The sequence below is a fragment of the Papio anubis genome, chromosome 9 (genome assembly GCF_008728515.1).
Source record: "Papio anubis isolate 15944 chromosome 9, Panubis1.0, whole genome shotgun sequence".
Taxonomy (NCBI): domain Eukaryota; kingdom Metazoa; phylum Chordata; class Mammalia; order Primates; family Cercopithecidae; genus Papio; species Papio anubis.
Genome location: NC_044984.1, coordinates 91887734 through 91906737, shown reverse-complemented (window position 1 = coordinate 91906737; position 19004 = coordinate 91887734). Strand labels below are relative to the sequence as shown.

The window sequence follows — 19004 nt, the reverse complement described above, 5'->3', positions numbered from 1 at the left end:
TCAGTTCTGCATTCATAGAGCCTCCACAGCAGCTCACGCCTGGAATCCCAGCACTGTGGGAGGCTCAGATGGGTGGATCGTTTGAGCCCAGAAGTTTGAAACCAATCTAGGCACTTAGTGAGACCTCGTCTCTATTAAAAATCAAAGAAAAATTAGTCAGGCATAGTGGTACGTGCTTGTTGTCTGAGCTACTCGGGAGGCTGAAGTGGGAGGATTGCTTGAGCTCAGAAGGTGGAGACTGCAGTGAGCTGTAATTGCACCACTGTACTGCAGCCTGGTGGCAGAATGAGATTGTCTCAAAAAAAAGTCATTTATTACAGCAGATGCTACAATATTTTCAATCTCTGCCTCTGTGTGCCTCCACAACCAAGGTGGAAACTTCTTGAGGGCAAAATCAAGTATTCAGAGTTTTATCTCCAAGATCTAGCAATCTCCCACAGGACCTGGTACATAAGTGTGCACTCCATAAATGAATAATCAGTGCATGAATTGTTACATTACATTTAAATAATAGATTTTACACCAAGACAAAGCATTGCTTAAGAACAAGAATGAAGGAGTTTCAGTTGAACTTCAGAACACTAAGGTCACCAATTTAATGGCCAAGAAAGGCTCCATTATAGGACAAACAAGGATTCTTTCTACTTTCTGCCGTTATTTTTACCTCACTGATTGCAGAAAAAGTCCTACATTGACATGACTACAACACATATAACGCAATGATTGGTCCAAAGAGATCTTCTAATCTAGTACCTCTTCCTTGAAGTTAAAGTCCAATCATTGCTAATCGTAACTCCTACTAATACTGACTTAGTGCGGCATTCCTAACAGCAGTAACGTGCTTTGAGGGCGTGGGCCAGGAAACAAGATAAACTATGTTTTGTCTTGAAGTCTGGCACATAATATTGCCAAATAAGCACAAAAATAACAACTTTTGCATCGTCTATTTATTAAGACTTGTTCTCCCATCTATTTTCTGTGGATATTTCTCAAGGGGTAGAGACAGGTACCTGCTATAGTCCCTGTTCTCCCCTGAATGACACTAACCAGCTATTTTTCATGGCCATTCTAAGATCTGCTTTGACAAATGCTGAAAAGGGGACCAATGCTGAGCTAACTTGCTCTGCCCAGCAAGGAGAGGCAGGTGACAAGCATTTCCATAGTGTCACTGTGGGAACTAACCAGAAATGTTTGCTTTTCTGGCTTTGTCATCCTGCACGTTTTAATTTCTGTAACCTACTTGGATACAGTGGGTGAGAATGTTAATTAATCAACACAACAGTGAGTCTGTCCTCTGGAGAAAAAGTAATATACCTGCAATATAGTAGTATACCTTTTTTATCAAATAAGCTAATTTACAATGGTCTACATTTCTCAGTTATGTAGGTTACAAGACAGTAGGCCTTCAAATACGTATTCCACACAAAATTAATTTAATTCCTGTGGGTATATTGTTAAGACATTCCATTTAACTTTCCCTAGATAAAAAAGCACAAAAAGTAGGGGCAATGACTTTTAACGTTTAACTGTGTTTTAGTCTATTTCCTACCTGGGTATTATCCAAGGCCTTACTGGTAAATATTGAAATTAAATCCATGCCTACAAGACTTCTGCTAATGAATAAGGAAATCGACTTATCTTCAGCTAGGTCATATTCCACAGTCCTAGACAAGTGCTTCTCAAAGTCTCGTCTGTGGCTGGCTGCTGAGTCCAGCAATTTTGTTACTGGTCCACCACAAAATAGGCACAGACATTGTGAGCAATCATTTAGAAACACCTACAGCAAAGTGGCAGAGCAATTTTATGTTTGTTGAATCTAATAATAGAAAATTGAGTTTCTGTTTTGTATGTCTGGGTTTTAATTTTATTTTTCTAGTAATTCAATTGTATTCTATCTTATGAAAGTGTCAACCCATAGGTGATTGTTAATTAAAAGAAAACTAAAAGAAAGATTCTTCCCAAGATTAGAAATATTCAGCAAGTTAGTGCAGTGGAGTGTTTAGGGTCAGGCCGACCTGATTGGGATTGCAGCTCTTCCACATAGAGCTATGTGGACAAGTTACTAAAACACTCTGTGTCCCAACGGCTCTAGCTGCAAAATGAACATCATAATATCTGCATCTTAGGATCCTGGGGGAAAATCCAATAAATATTGGCTTTGGTGTCAGACGACCCTCAGTTTCCTCAACTGTTAAGTGGATGTAATAATCCCAGTATCACTGAGTGGTTTAAGGATCAAATAACTTGGATAAAATCTGTAGTTCAGTGCCTATGCAGTGTCTAGCAAAAACCTCAAGTCAGCAGTCATTATTATTTGAAGTGTCTTATGCATAGTATCTCCTCGATAAATATTAACTTGTATCATCCCTCATTTGTGTAGAGGATCCTGAAGCACTCGTGCCTCCTGATTTCAGTCCATGAATCATGGACTGATGCTCATGAATCCATGACTGATGTTCTCAAAAAGGATCTGAACCCTTTGAGAAACAGTTTGTGGATGTGACCCAAAGCAGTGGGACAGGCTGCTTCTGTTTACCAGCAGAAGTTTCTTCTCTTACATTTACATCTGAGAAAATTCTCCTCTCTGTGCTGAATTATATAATGCTGGGAGAAGGCAATTGACAGCCATATCATAGGAATGCACAGAATAGTTCTTTCAGGTAATGGGGAAAAATGTCAAAAGAGAGATCATCCTATCACTTCTTCCACAAATTATTAAACATGATGTGTCTCTTCATGCCCATCTTTTTAAAAACATGCATGAGGGGCTAGCTGTAATAAGTAAAAAGAAGACATAGGCCGGGCATGATGACTCACGCCTGTAATTCCAACACTTTGGGAGGCCACGGCAGGCAGATCACCAAGGTCAGGAGTTCAAAACCAGCCTGGCCAACATGGTGAAATCTTGTCTCTACAAAAATACAAAAATTAGCCAGGAGTGGTGTTGTACACCTGTAATCCCAGCTACTCGGGAGGCTGAGGAAGGAGAGTTGCTTGAACGTGGGAGGTGGAAGCTGCAGTAAGCCAAGACTGTGCTGGGCAATAGAGTGAGACTCTGTCTCAAAAAAAAAAAAAGAAAAGAAAAAGAAGAAAACATAAAAACCTCTACATCATTTTAGAGTTTACAAAATACTTTGATCTGATTTGATTTTTACAATACTATGGGCAGAGTCTTCTATTTCTACCTCTGATAAACTCAGCTGAGAAATTAAATGGTTTTCTAAGCATACATTCCTAGTGAAGGCATACCTTAAACTTGAACGCAATCATTCAAATCCCAAAATATGAGTACAGAAAATACAGGTGAAACAAGTTACATTTTAAAAAAGAGTATTTCAGGAGACTGTCTCAGAAAAATAGTCAGATATGTGAAACACTTTAAATTATGAATACAGATCTCTGAAAGAAATACAATGGACAGCCAAGAATGAGAATATGGATGGGATGTGGATAGAAAAAAAAACAATTGATGTGTATCCAAAAATAAAGAATATTAGGAAAAAAGGTTCAAAGGATTACAGTTGTGTTTAAGGTATAACTAGATATAAAACCCACAGATATAAATGGGAGAAAAGAAAAAAAAAAAATTGAAAAAGCTGACAGACATTCCTAAATGGCCCTAGGCTTAGAGACAGAGGTAGCCTTTGAGGATGTCAGACAAACCCCATAGAGAGCCCCAGCAGGCACCTTCAGCAGCAGAACTAACCTTACCTGTTGGCCCACTTAACCATTACCACTCTGAGGAGAGCTCCTGAAGGCAAGGGGTAGATCACACTGTCAAACAAATGTCTCCAGCTGCTACCGATGCCTGAAACCTCGTCAACTTAGTATCTGACCCTTAGTAAGAGGTTAGTGACCTTCACAAGGGCAGCACCTCAAATGTTCTCAATCATCTAGATCTTTGTGTGGATGAATTTCAGGTCCTTATTGAAAGGAGGTCTTAGCAGTAGAGAAAAACAGACAGAGCAAATAAGGAGAGAGTGTACCTTCTCAAGAAAGGCTGGTAATGCTGACGGAAGGTATTGCCTTTTCACGTTTTTCCCAGTTTCTGTAGTTACCACGATCGCCTGACACAATTTTCTTTAATATTTTTATTAGGTAATTTTAGGCAACATTTTTTGAATCATAATGAATACAGAAAAACCGTATATAGAGGATATGTATATACATGCAAAGACAGGCAATAAATAACAACAATATTAAAGATCATTGCTAAGACTCATCAACCTCTTAACATAGGCTTTATATTCATTATCCTGTTTAATCTTTACAACCACTCTGGGGATGGGTATGATTACTTTCCTTTACTTTCCTCATTTTGTAGGTGAAGAAGCGGGTTTAGACACTGTTTATACAGCTAATAAGTGGTAGAGCAGGAATGCGAACCGGTCCAATTCTGGTTCAACCACCACATTTTTGCATCAAACTTAAGTGGTAATATTTTCATCATATTACCCACATTCATACATACATCAATATTCTAGATTCCCGTAGCAAGGAAGCCAAAGCCCCTTATTATTAAAACTTCTAAAAATAGTAAAATAATCATAACAGAATAGAGTGAATTTCTAAGCTAAATCACAAAGCTTCCAATTAAAAATTTTTTGCTTGAAACTTGCTTGGGGAAACACCCCTAGACCCAAGGAGTCCTTGTTCTCTCCCCTCCTCTATTTGTATTATTACTTCATTGAAAAATTTGGACTAGTATGCTCAGTAAGTATGTGTGAGCAGGTATTTGACCTGAACCATGGATCACTGATCTTCATATTTAAAGACATATCTGTTCAAGGGGTCTGTTAACTTTATGTCACATTAGAGAGAAATGGTACAGCCTTCTTTTGAGCTGTAAACTTATTAACATAGCATAGTGGACCCCTACAAACCACAGTAACTGAAGGGTGACTGCCTCCTTTCCCTTCTCCTCACCATGACAATTATGCTCTAATTCACATTGTATGTGTTTCTTTGATTAAAAAACAAAACACATTTTATTCTCTAGCATTTTTCATTTAACAAGTTAGAAAAAGAAATGCAAAAAAAAAAACAAATCATTCTTGTGCCCTACCTCTCTAAATTTTATCCTCATTCATGACTATCTTGGGAAAGGGTTTTGAAAACCAGAAAGCACTAAACAAATGTAAAGGCCTCATGTTATTAGACAATGAGAGGGTAATTTAGTGTACCAGAGTGCCATGGAGTTGCCCTGTTCAGCGTCTGAATGATTTTGGTTATATCCATGGCAGTGCTGCTATACTTAAACAGAGAAGTGCATGGCAACTTTGAAATATTTTGAACTTATTGATTTTGAACCTCTCTTTAGAAAATAAATGAGTGTCCAAAATTCCTCATGGACCCAAAGGACATTTATAAATAGAAAATCTTTGTCAGGTTGAGGCCAAACTGGCTACAGAATTCGTCTAAGTACTGAGACAGAGGGACCTCAAGCCCTTGAAAAGATCCTAGGTACAGTCATAACATGCACATGCATTCATATTTAATTATTCATATTTTTCTTGCTAAAACTTTGAAAATGTTATTTTACTTTTCCACTGTACTCTCTGTTAACTGTTGATCTAATCTGATAAGAAATATCTACAGGATGGTCATAGAATATAAAACCAGGCAAAGCAGGTTTATATTCCATGGTAAGATGGCGCATGTGCAGACTCCAGGGAAAGAAGAGGCTTTGTAAAATTTATTTCAATATATGAGTATGTGGGCACTAGCTGAGGAACTTTTTGATTCATTCATAAAATGAGTTATGATATTATCACTGTCATCTGACCCATCTCAGAACTTTAGTCTTCCTACTGCAACTGTGTATTGCATTCACCCATCCAAGATGACTCTTATAAAGTGATCTAAGCTTCCTTAAAAATGCATTCAATGTCAATGCAAACTGATAATATTCATCCCAATTTCACTGTTCCCAGGGGAAATCCCCTCCCAAAAGACAATTCCACAGCCCATTACTATTCAGGGAGCAGGGCTAATGCTTTTCCTCACTCTTTCTGTCCCCAAGCTTCATCTGCATGCACATGAGAAAAAGACATCCAGCACAAGACAGTGACAAGCCAAAAGGTCAAGGATCAGCATAGTAATATGATAATGTGCTTTTTAATATTTGCTTGATTAAGTGAGCTTCAGAAAATACATAAGGAGGTTTATACTTACCACTTAGGACACAGTAATCAAATTAATAGAACACTGTGAAACCCATTCTCAATTTCTTGTTCTAGTAGGAGCAAATAATGACATGTAAAATTTTGTAAAACAAAATGTTTTGAGGTACTTCACGAACATGTACATTTAATGGGTTTTTTTTTTACCCCAGATATTTAATTTTTAATAACCCAGGAGTTATTATTAAAATTACTTGGAATTCTTCTACTACATTCTATTTTGGCAGTAGTAGAAAGTAGCCCCATAACATGCTGGAGAGAAGGGTACACCCATTTGGGTTGAAAAAAATCCACCATAATTAATCCTCGAAAGTGAAATTTTTGCATCCTATAATCAGGAGTTGCTGGGCATTTGATTAAATACCCCAGGCATTTCATCCCCAACCTACTTTCATTTCTCCCCCCAACTGGCAAACAAGAGAAATTAGACCAAGAACCTGAAGAAACAAAGTGTGTACTTTAATACAGAAATGCTTTTACCTGCCATCCTGCTGTGAATGAAATGGGCTGGGCTTTCAAAATGTTAGTCAGCTTAACTCCCAGTTGGTGGCACTGGGAAAATGTAGCCACTCAGTCTTATTGCTGTGTTTCTGTTCTTTAACTGCCAACTGGAATACAATAGAGGATTCAAATGGAAACAAAAGAGAGATGGATCCAGAAAGAACCAGAAGGACGACAACAAAGCAAATCAAGAAAATGCTAAGGAGCCAAAGACACTGTGTTCCCTAAAGTCAGCATCCCAGACCTTCTTCACATTGAAGATAATTATGCTTCCATTAATTGCCACTTCCCCTCAGACAGTCATGATATTTACAAATCACAAATTATCTAGTAGATGCTTATCTTTGCGACATTTTAGGAAAATCATAAGATATGCTTAACCCAAAGAGAGAATGGCTATATCACATTGCTCAGACATGGATAATATATATTTTACATATTATGAGAGATTTTAATATAGCATACAGGGTAGCAGTGTTGAACACACTGATATTTTTGGACTTGAAGACAGTGCCTCCATTCTGATGGATTACAGGATATACAGCATACATAGAGGGCTAGATATTTTAGTATCCTCATATTGCATCAACAGGTACCTGGAATTTTACTTATGGTCAGCTTCTCCATCATCTCGCCATTGTTATTTGTACTTTTTTTCTTCTCATGCAGACATTATATTATTACAATAGTAGACACAAGGCTGCCACTTATCATACAATCCTCATGTCCTCTTTTAACTTCAGAACGTGTCAAAGTATGTATGCCATTGTCTTTGGTTTGTGCACATTTAAGAATTCACACATCAAAAGTCAAATTTTGTCCAAGGTTACAGAATAGCATGCCTTTCCCAGCCTCCCCCCCCCACATAAGAATAATGATGTACAAAATTTATATTTTAATTTAAATATGCTGTATGGTGTACTGAGTCATATTTTTCTAAGATGCAAAGGATAGAAAAAAACAGTAAAAATAATGTGACTTACACATAAACAAAATATATTCAATAGCCTGGCTTTTAGGTCACAGTTTAAATAACTGTATATGAAGCTTTATATTATAGATTTCTACACCGAATGGATAAATGAAAACTTTCATGGGGCTGGGATAGTCATAAGTACAATCATATGAAATCACATCTTATGAGACATGATAAAATCTCACCTTATCAGATGTGACATCCAAAATGTTGCATTTTCCCTGTGATGTTATTAATAATGCAGGAGCATCCTTCTTATAGAGAATATTTTTTAAAGAATATTGTCTTTGGTAATAATCAGAGTCAGAGTATTAACTAGGTGATCCAAAGTTAGAGTGCAGATTGCAAACAACCGTTGTGGTTTCAGCCAGTCTGAAAGTTCAGAATAAGAAAAAAAGTAAGAATTTTTGACTGGTCAGCAGAAAGCAAAAATCTAAAAAAAATACTAAGGTTTCTATATTACTGTGAATGTGCTAGCATTTTATATTTTAACTATCTTTTAATGTTATTTTATTTATAGCGATGTGGTCTCTGCTACCCAGGCTGGAGTATAGTGGCACAATCATAGCTCACTGCAGCCTCAAACTCCTGGGCTCAAGGGGTCCTCCAGCCTCAGCCTCCCAAGTAGCTGGGATTACAGGTGTGAGTCACTGCACCTGGCTTAATTTTCTTATAATCCATTTTTGATCCCACAGATTACTAAAACTCAAAGTATATCTATCCCAGACAAAGCAAGATGGTAATTTTTCAATTTTCTACTTTGAGGCCTAAATTATTTTCCTTAATCTTCTACTCTGCTCAAATTCATTATAAAAATGAACAATTTACCATCTCACTTCACATGAGAAAGATAATATTATAGAATGTGGATCCCAGGATAGAACAACCAAATGCTACCTGGGGACAGATGAACATGCGTGTGTGTGTAACTTGAATTGTTCCAATTATTCTTTTGCTTATAAAACAATTTCTATATGAGCTCCAGAAGCCACTTTGAAGCAACATCCATTAGCATACAACATTTTCTACTTCTGGAAGCCAACTCACAATAAATCTCTTACCTTATAGAGAGACAGAACAGCACAGGGCTCGTAACAGGATAAGTGATGCATAAAATGTTCTTCAGCTGACTTCCCATGGGATTTATATTTCCAAACCTAGGAACACCGTCTGCCTGCACGGATGGAATGCTAAGCAATGCAGTCAAACAACCAATATGTTATGTATAGTTTTTTAGCTTTAAGAAATCTAAACAAAGAAGAAACTGTAAAATATGTAAACAAGCAAGTTTGTGTCTAAAAATTATAGCACAAATTAGCTAGAAAAATACATAGCTTAAATAAGGAAGGTTAGTGATGGGCTCATATCTGTAAGTGTGATTGCGATTATGTAGATAATATGTTTTTTTTTTAGAAACTGACGGGTTGCTGCATTCTTGGTTATAGGTTTGAGAGAGACTCTTTTATATCGTATAATGCAAGTATTCCACGTGGAAATCATAGGATCTGAATTACAGATAAAATATCAGTGAAGGAGTCCAGTTTTGGGGGTTTATTTTTCAAAAGTACTCAAGAGGATAAAGAAAAGAATCTAAGAAAATAAATAAGAAAAATGCATATGTTGAAATTCTACTTACATTTTCTCATTTATTTGTTTGAAAAAAAGGTATCACTATTTTTTTTATAGTACAGTTTCAAATCAGACTTATTTCCTGTCCAAATTTAGCCTCTGTTCATTGTGTCATATTTCTGCAGGCATGGAAGGGAAATCAATGCCCCTACTCACCTTTGGGAGAATTTCACTGCCACGCCTCCATGGTTCTATGGGATCCAATAATCCTTGGCTCAGTATTGATTTTTCTATGACACCTGTAGAAACAGTCTCTCCTTCCTTTCTAACAAAATATAGCAACAAAAATCGTGTAGTTTCTTAATGAATTAAGCACAGGTTATTAAGCACAACCTCATCCTGTAAAGAAATGTGGTTTGTATTTTTTTAAAAATGTTAACTTTGCTTGATTTTTCTGAGCCATTTAACAACTGTTTAAAGGTGATGTGAACATCTATTTGTAAAAATAATTTGAACATAACTTTCTTAGGTTTCTGGCAGCTAACTCCTATACTGTAAATAGTATTTATTCTTCTAAGGAAATAGACAAATGGTAAAGCCTATCTGAGTTCAATTCCCAATTTTAAAATATCTCCAAAATCAAAATCTTTTTGAATATAAAAATCTACAGTCATGCTTTTAAAATCTAAAGTTTTGATGAGATAGAGGACCTTCAAGGGAGTAAATAGAGTATATCAAATCCTAGGAGAGAAAATGGGTTAAATTTGGGGTGTATTTTGTAGCATTAAAAGAGTTGGAAAAACAGGCAAGAAGCATCAGCCTTTCTACTTTTCTTGACAAACACAAATGCAAAAAAACAAAACAAAACAAAACAAAAAAAACAAATCTTGTTTGCAATATTCTTTACACACCTGATTTAAACCTCAAAGGTATTTGTTTCACCCTAAGCAGACTTCTTTGGGCATGTCTGATTATATTTCCCCGCAGCCATTCTGCGCTGAGTGGAGTAACTACAGTTGGCAACCTATTCCATCACTCACTCCATCATCCTGAGAATCTGCAAAATAAAAATGTGGTGTTTAAAAAAAAAAAAAAAAGCAAACAACAACAACAAAAAACTTTATTTTACATTTGCTTTTCCCAGTAAAATCCTAGAAAAAATGCAGAGCAGTGTGTTTCCCACAATATATGTGACATCTTGGTTAAAAGTGACAGGACCATGTTGCACTCTGGCAGGTTTAGTGTTAAGACCTGACAGATAAAAATCTGCATGAACAACCTCCCTGCCACAGATATTTAAACTCATGTGAAAACTTTGATTTGATAGTCCCTTGATTAGCTTTTGCAACAGTGAATGCTACTGCCTTTCGAGTTCATTATAAATTACAGAATTCTTCACAGTACTGTCAATTTAAGCTCTCGTTTCACTAAAAGGCAGGCATTTTAACCACACATCAAACCTGTGTACATTTTTGAGTTAAAGAATTAGATCAATCCAAACTCCAGTTCGCAAGGGAGAAGTTCCATTGTTTATCAGGCCATGTCTACACTGGCTGAGCAAAGCGCTCTGTTCAGAAGGAGAAGCGCCTTTGGCAGCTAGAGTCCACATAGCTGACCCATGGACACTCGGGTGGAGTTTCTTCACCTAATTACACAGTGCAATGAAATTACTGAACATTTGATGAAAATGACCCATGACAACAAAAAAGCATGACATGATTGTTGTTCTAATCTATTGACATGGTAGTCGTTTAGAATGTAATTCAAAGAATCTATAAGAATGAGAAGATGCTTACACTTACAGCAGATGATGAATATGGGTACCAAAATACTTGATAACTCAACATTTGGTTTTACCCAAGTCATTCTTCCTAAACAAGACAGTGGTGGCACAATTTTAAAATGCAATTTCAATACCTTTTCCTAACTGATCCAGGTTAAGCTCGCAATGCTAATCTTATATTAACAGAGAAATCCACAGAGTTTAAATAATTAAAAAGATGATTTTGATCACACACACACACACACACACACAAATGAGTTAAAAGGTAATCAACGTTTTGGAGGAAACATTTACATTTTTATGACTTGATCAGTTAAGATTTAGTAACATCTATGGGTGCATTTGATTCTGGTGACAATACCGTGCCCTTGACTCATCTTGAACGTTTTAGATAAAAAGTGGTGTAGCAGAAATGTTCTACTAACAGCCATGAAATTATAGGCTTTCCCTTCCATCCATCCAAACACACTCCACCCTGTGAAATAATAGAAACGACACTAATCACCTTTGGAATTTTGCCAGCCTTCCCCACAGGTGAGCTGCAGAGTTGGACTAAATTGCATTGGAGGAATAAAGCCTGTTTCACCCCTGTGAATGCTGTCAGAGGGCTTCAGAGTGCATGCATTTCGATTCATTGAAGAAAGCAGAAGCAAAGGTTTAACTGTGTGGGAATCTATCAGAACTGTTATCCACGAGGTACACTTACTTCTATCAATATCACCCCAAAATAAATTAATTAGGCCAAATGCAAACCCATTTTCCATAATCACTTGGACTTTGCAAATGGGAGTAGCTCATTACTTTTCTTTTTTTGCCAATCCCAACTTCAGATTTTCAAGATAAGTGTTCAGTCACTCTGTTTCAGTTTGATAGTCATGCAATTTATACATCAAATCCCCTTTTGCTGGGTGCAAACTTCCAACTTCAGATGAAGTCATGACAACATCTGGCTGATCAATTTTTTAAAGTGTCACTCAGATTATAAAATAAAAGAAATCTAGTTGCTCTAATTGCCTTGTTTAGCAAAGTTCATCTAGGATCAGTTGAATTTTATATCTTCTTTTTCTATATGAAAGCCCTGATAATGTCTAAATATAAATATAAATATAATTGCTGCCAAACATGTTTTAGTCACATATTGATGATAATGATGATGGTAGTGGTGGTGGTGGTGGTGGTGGTGCTAGTGCTGGTGCTGGTGCTGGTGCTGGTAATGATAATGAAATAGCAAACATCCTTATGGTACTTGACTATGGCCCAGGTACTGTCCTAAATGCTTTGTGTATAGAAACTCATTTAATCCCCCAACAACCCTGTAAGACAGATGCTGTTAGCCCAATTTAATGGATGAGGAAACAGGATTACAGAGACAGCAAGTAACTTGCCCTGGATCACATAGTAAATGGTAGAGATGGATTTGAATCTGCGCAGTCTGGCTCCAGTGTCTGTACTTTCTTAGATGGTGCCGTGCTTGGCCTAGCCACAGTGATGAAACTGGCATATCATTATGCATACAGATTTAAATTAAAAGGTGGTGTTTTTACATTGGCTCTTTCCTTCCTATATGAGTGGAATTAACATGCCTGGAACTAGGACTTTACTCTGTAAACTACTCTGTCCGTCCGACAGGCTCATTCTTCTATTTCTCACTCATTCATTCTTCTAAATCTCATTCAGGATTTCCTTTACACCTTTCAACACTTACATTTTAAGATGTTTGTAAATGTGAAAAATGTCACATAAGAAAGGAACTGTAAGAATAAAAATGATTAAATTGGGTCTAAGAGTAGAGCTTGTACCTAAATGTAACCTCATGGGATCAGGCCTACTGAGGTCAAATCCTGATGCTACTTATTCCAGGTTAGATAAGTTGTTTTATTTCTCTATGACTTAGTTCCATTATCTAAAATGGGAATGAAAATAGTACTACAGTTTAGTATTGTGAAGATTAAATAAATTAATCCATATAAAATGCTTACCCCAGTGCATGACACATAGCAAGCATTTGATAAATATGAGCTATTGTTATTATTATAGTTGGTTTATATAGACTAGCCTTCAGTTGCAACTAAGCGTTAAAAATTAAAATTTGACATTGTAGTGTGAAAGTATTAACACAGATTTAAGAAAAATTGGTTGTTCTCACAGGAAATCCTTTCATCACAGAGACAATTTGGCTTTAAAAATTCACTGAGACATATTTTCACAAATAATTTTATTCCCCCTATTTTCAAGAACATAGACAAATTACAGATTGTGACAGACCACCTAAAAAGTCATTGGAGTTTACAATGTTATCACCTAACAAACTAAAAGTAGTCTTTTTTTCTTGAGACAGGCCTCTCTATGTCATCCAGGCTGGAGTACAGTGGCATGATCACAGCTCACTGCAGCCTTAACCTCCTGGGCTCAAGGGGTCCTCCTGCCTCAGCCTCCTAAGTAGCTGGGACTACAGATGCATGCCACCACGCCTGGCTAATTTTTTGTATTTTTAGTAGAGATGAGGTCTCGCTATGTTGCCCAGGCTGCTCTCAAACTCCTGAGATCAAGCGATCTTCCCACCTCAGCTTCCCAAAGCGCTGGAATTATAGGTGTGAGCCATTGTGGCTGGCCTAAAAGTAGCTTTTCCTATACAGCAAGGTTTTAAATAACATAAAAGTATTGCTTGCTTAATTGTTTTTATATCATAATTCATATTTCTAAGTAGAGTTACTTAAGTCAAATTGACCTTGATGGCAGTGATGCAATTTTAACAATTGTGCAACTAAACATCAGTAGAATTGTCCATATCTTCAGTTTGTCCATTTTCTATGCACACTTCTCGATAATCTGAGTGCTTAGGCTGATGTTTAAGTCCCAACTCTTTGAGGTCAGTTAGACATGGATGAGTTAGACATGGCTACTCTGGAGCATAAAATAGAAATTTCCATCCCAAAGAAAGTGTAATGCAAGGACTAGGAGAAAATTAATTACTGAGTGCCCACTTGCATGGAGGTATTGGGTAAATGCTATACAAAGAAAATGGAATGGATTGAAACCTTTTTGCTTCAGTTCTAAAATGGACACCTTCACCAGAGACAGTGTGAAAACCCCAGAGGCCCAGAAGCTATTCTAGGTAAATCTCACACTTTCGCCTGGATATTCCCAGGATGCACTGAACTGCCTTTTTCCAGTTTGGCCACCATGGAACTTGAAAGCCGTTTGCTGGTCCCCAAGGAGCTAGCAGTGAAGAGAGACACCTTTGCCTCGTTTCCCAGTACCTCAAAGACCAGATATTCTTTGGCAATCCTCAAAGAAAGAAAGTTTTGATGTATATAGATAGTGGCTTGATCAAGAATTAAAGTTTTGAATAAAGGGGTTGGTGTGTAGCCTCATCAGGGACAAAGAGAGTAGACTGAAAACAAGGCACAATCAATGTGTCTCAATGTGAATCCTAACTGCCCCACCTAGGTTCCTCGCTGCAACCTCTGCCTCCCAGGTTCAAGCGATTCTCCTGCTTCAGTCTTCTGAGTAGCTGGGATCACAGGCATGCACCACCAGCTAATTTTTTTATTTTTAATAGAGATGGTGTTTCACCATGTTAGCCAGGCTGATCTCAAACTCCTGACCTCAGGTGATGCACCCGCTTCAGCCTCCCAAAGTGCTGGATTACAGGTGTGAGCCACTGCACCTGGCCAGAAAACTCTCATTCTGAAATGGGATCTCAGCAATCATCAGTCTCCAGGTCTCTAGATGGGGACGGCATGTCCCAGAGACAGCCTTCTGCCGAAAGTCTCACAGAGTGAGCAGCAGTTTTAGAATTAGAACCAGTGGGGGTAAAAGGAGACAGCTGAAGTGTTAGAGAAGAAATAAATTCTTCACAGCAATTAACTGATTAGAAGGAAAATGGAAACACAGGGAAAGACACACATGACTTCTACTGGCAAGAGATGTCAGCAACCTCAACCATGAATTATTGGCACAGACAACCAGGGGGATGTGAAGAACAAAGACTGTGAGGAGCTAAACAAGGTAACCTGGTTTCACTGGAGAGGATGAGGCTTCCCTAGCAAAGGGAATGGACTGTTGCAGTAACTATGTGGGGAAGTTATATGATGTTCAGACTTTCTATGTTAAGCACAGTGTCAGTCACAGCGTTATCTCCAGTATCTTCAACAAACATTATTAGCTGCAGCTGTTTCTGCTGCTACTCAATGCCCCACTCCCTCCACCCCAGCTGCTCGAGGTCCATCAAATGTGTTTTTCAGATTTTCTGAACAAACTACAAAATTATTATTTTCTGTGGCAGTTTCATTTTTCTTTTTGTTGCATGTTTAGGTCTCTTTTAAAGACATTTAGATCTTTTAAGTTTTAGAAAGGATACTCCTTATTTCATATCATATATGAAGTCTAACAAATAATCTCCAAATATCAAATGGAAAGTTTATAAAAGGTCACATCTACCCAGTGTCTCTCGTTGGCTACTCCATAGACCTGCTGTCATTTCTCATTATCCTTTTCTTATGATTCCACACACAAATCCAACCCAGGTGATTTGGTTCTTAAAGAAATGAATGTGAATTAATTCTGATGATCATAAATTTTAATGAGACAACACTTCAGATGCTCTCAGATGTTCCAAATGCAAAACTTATCTTTTCTGTGGTGAAACTGGAAATTCTTTTCTTAGGAAACCTTGATTGTTTCACCCCTGCTATTTTTTACATAATGAAACAATTTGCATATCAGCAAGGTCAGAGGGGACAGAACTGGAATCTCAGGCTCCTCATCTCCCTGCTGCTCCCACGTCAATGCTACACATTTCTCATTCCCTTTTGTTTATAAGTTTTATAATTTCACAGAATTACAAGTCATATAGCATGACATCAAGCTTGATCTTGTCATTTTGCTTGATTGTGCAAAATTACAGTCGTTCCAGAATGTTGACAGAATTCCTTTCAATATTTTCTCTGTTCGTTTATTAAGTGGCAATGTCATACTTAAAGAATGATCATTTCTGGGATGACTCATTCAAATCTTTGAAGACTGACATCCCATTAAAAATTCGTTTCTCCCAATCACCCTCTATTCTGTCTGTCTCCAGTACACTCAACATGTCAGAAATAATTATAAGTGGGTTAATATATACAGAAGCCATTTCTCTTTAATATTCCAGAATGAATGAATGTAGTATTGCTTTGTTATCAGCTTTATTCTGGTTGGAAATTTACATTCAGTATCAGTAATATCTCATGAAAAAGTTGAAACCTGCTCTAATGTTTCCAATTTCTCTAGATCAGCCCTACCTTCAGACATCATTTGTTTCTTACAAATAATTATTTAATATTAATGGGAAAGGTCTTTCTTCCTCAAAGATGGCCCCCACCTTCTTTTGCTGCTTTTCATAGGAGGATGTCAAGGTAATGACTTTGCTATGTCACTTATTCACATTAGGGCAGCTTGTTTAAAAACAGATTTCTGATTAGAATTTTTTTTAAAAAGCAGGAGGTGATTATTAAGCCCATTCAGAGTTCTCTCTTATTTCACATTGCCTTTTTAGAGTGGGCACTGCCTGTTGTTTTTATCAGACAAAGGCAGAAAACTTGTTTTGTATCCAAGGTAAATGGAGAATGTCTATACCTGTATTTTTTTTCAAAGCTTACCATTCTTACCTATGGTAAAAGGCTATTACAAAGAGTACTACTCTATCATGGTCTGGCTTGTAGAATAAATAAAGCAGCCTCTACAAAAGGATGCATTCTGTGTACCTCTCTCCAAGTTGATGGAATGCAGTGTATTATGGAAAACATTATCCCTTTGCACAGATAATCAGGATTACAAGTTTTCTGGATCTCTGGCTTGTTGGCTGATATTACCTGCTTGGACAAGCTCTAAAAAGAAACACTGCCAGGTGGGCCTACATGTGGAGAGGCCCAAGGCTTGCTGAAACGCCCTGACGTAAATGCTAGGAGGGTAGTTTCCAACATGGCTGCACCTTGATGGAAAAAGTTCTTGACTTGGACAGATGGACCTGTGTCACCTCTTTGCCACTTATTAGCTATGTAGCTTTGAGCAAACCACTTATGCTTCCTGAGGCTTATTTTATAAAATACTGGTAATAATGCCTTTGGGGGCTCATATAATAAATAAATTAATGTATGTGACAATGTTGGCTCATAACAAATTATCAGGCAGATGCTTGGCATTATTTTTCTTAAGTAATTACCTAAAGCTAACAAGCAAGTCAGTCAAGATCATGTATATCAAACAGAAATCTAGAGGAAATGTGTATATAACATAACCACACTTGCTCAACACTAGGAATAGGAATTTCTTCTAATGAAATATTACTGTGAGTAAAATTTACTCTTATGTATCTATCATATGTATAGGTAACCAATTTTCAGTGAGTGGAAATGCAGTAAAATACTCAAAAACTGCATACAGAGTAGACATAAATTAACACTTTTTAATAATTCAGGAGGTATTTCATTGTCTTATTGTACCTAAGGGTCATAATTATGATTATCAGTGGCTAATTTACCAGATAAATGGATGGAATGCAAATGACTCTATGGTATAACTGAGAATAAATCTTTGGAATTAATCCATGCTATCCATTTTTAATAGTCACAGGTCTCTATTTCAAAAATGCAGCATGACTTCAATCATTCTAAGTTATCCGATCTGAGCTTTTTGATGATTTGTATTCTCCTAAGGGGATGTTAACCTCAGCACAAATGTCCACATTCTAACATATCACCAAGCATTTTGCCCAAACATAATGCCTTGTGGGTAGTGTTCAAGGCTGGAAGCCTTCTACATGCCTGACCCTGATCCACCAGGTGTGGAAAGAACAGCAAGAAGTAACTGCAGAAAGGGGAAATAGAGAGGAAATAATAAGCTCTGTGCTGACTAATTGATGAGACTGTCAAAAAGATGAAAGGAATTAAAAGCTAAGGAAGACTCTGTAAATTATATGGCACTAGAAAAGTCTAAGGTATTATTATAATTATTGCTATTAATAGTCTTACTCAGTTTACAATGGAAGAGTTATATATAGCTTGAAAGAGAAGAGCTCTTTTCCAAATGATGATACATTTATTCCTTCATCATCCAATTCTTGCTCTCTCAGCTTATGTCTCAGCCAATGTGAGTGACATGTATAGTCTATCCTTGTTTTCTTCTGTTTTTATCGTAGTTTGACACAGTTGAAATAGATGGGAAGATCTTGCAGAGAAAAAGGCTGCAAGCAAATTCTGAAATTTTAAAAATAGCTGTCTCTGAATAGTAAAAAGGTTTCGGCACATAGGAAGCTAAAGATGCTCTTGTTAATATGGCTAAAAGCATGTAGCAATTATTGTAGAATGGTAGAATATTCTAAAAGCTCAGCATCTGCACACTATATCTGTTAGGATGTCATTGTCACAAAAGGCAGATACATGTCAGAATGATCTCCGGTTCTGAGCTTGGCCATCGGAACTGTCTACTTGAAATAAATAAATCTGCATATGTGAGTGAGCGTGCATGTGCAGGCATAGCTCTTATGGTTGTATTGCTATAGACACACCCATTCACACAAAAATATATCACTGTAAGAACTGAGGACATATTTGGCAGAGGGCTATAAAACTCTACAACGCCATCGACAATCATTCATAAATCACTTAAAAGTAGAACTAGATTAATAAAGGTAGATATTCATTTCCCCACCACAAGAAGAGCTATTTCCATCTCCTTAATTAACTAATACAAGTATCTTTAGCGTATAAGCAAAGCACAATCCATAGTGCTTAAAGAAGAAAGAAAGGAATGTATAAAATAGTTATATAAAGGGCAGTACAGTAATAAAGAGAATGAAGGAGGTTTACATTGGCTAGCATGGAATGATACATTACATATATTAGGTCAAAAAGCAACTTGTAGAACGTTAAGTATAATATCGTCCCACTTGGGCTTTACATACACACAAAGACAAGTGTACTTAAAGAAAAAAGTGTAAAATGACAAAAAT

At 37.0% G+C, this 19004-nt stretch overlaps 1 long non-coding RNA gene across 13 annotated transcripts in view; it reads right to left on the bottom strand.

The window, feature by feature from the left end:
- Window positions 1–19004, bottom strand: part of LOC103875997 — a 101437-nt gene that overhangs the window by 61873 nt on the left and 20560 nt on the right. For 6 of the 13 annotated variants that reach the window (XR_635025.4, XR_004176168.1, XR_002515794.2 and 3 more), the window contains 5 exons: window positions 10140–10285; window positions 9445–9553; window positions 8721–8833; window positions 7845–8031; window positions 6663–6790 (listed from right to left, as the gene is read on the bottom strand). This is a non-coding gene — a long non-coding RNA (uncharacterized LOC103875997). Of the gene's footprint in view, window positions 1–6662; window positions 6791–7844; window positions 8032–8720; window positions 8850–9444; window positions 9628–10139; window positions 10286–19004 lie in introns of all 13 variants that reach the window. The other 7 variants (XR_004176170.1, XR_002515797.2, XR_002515798.2 and 4 more) reach the window with 5 other exon arrangements.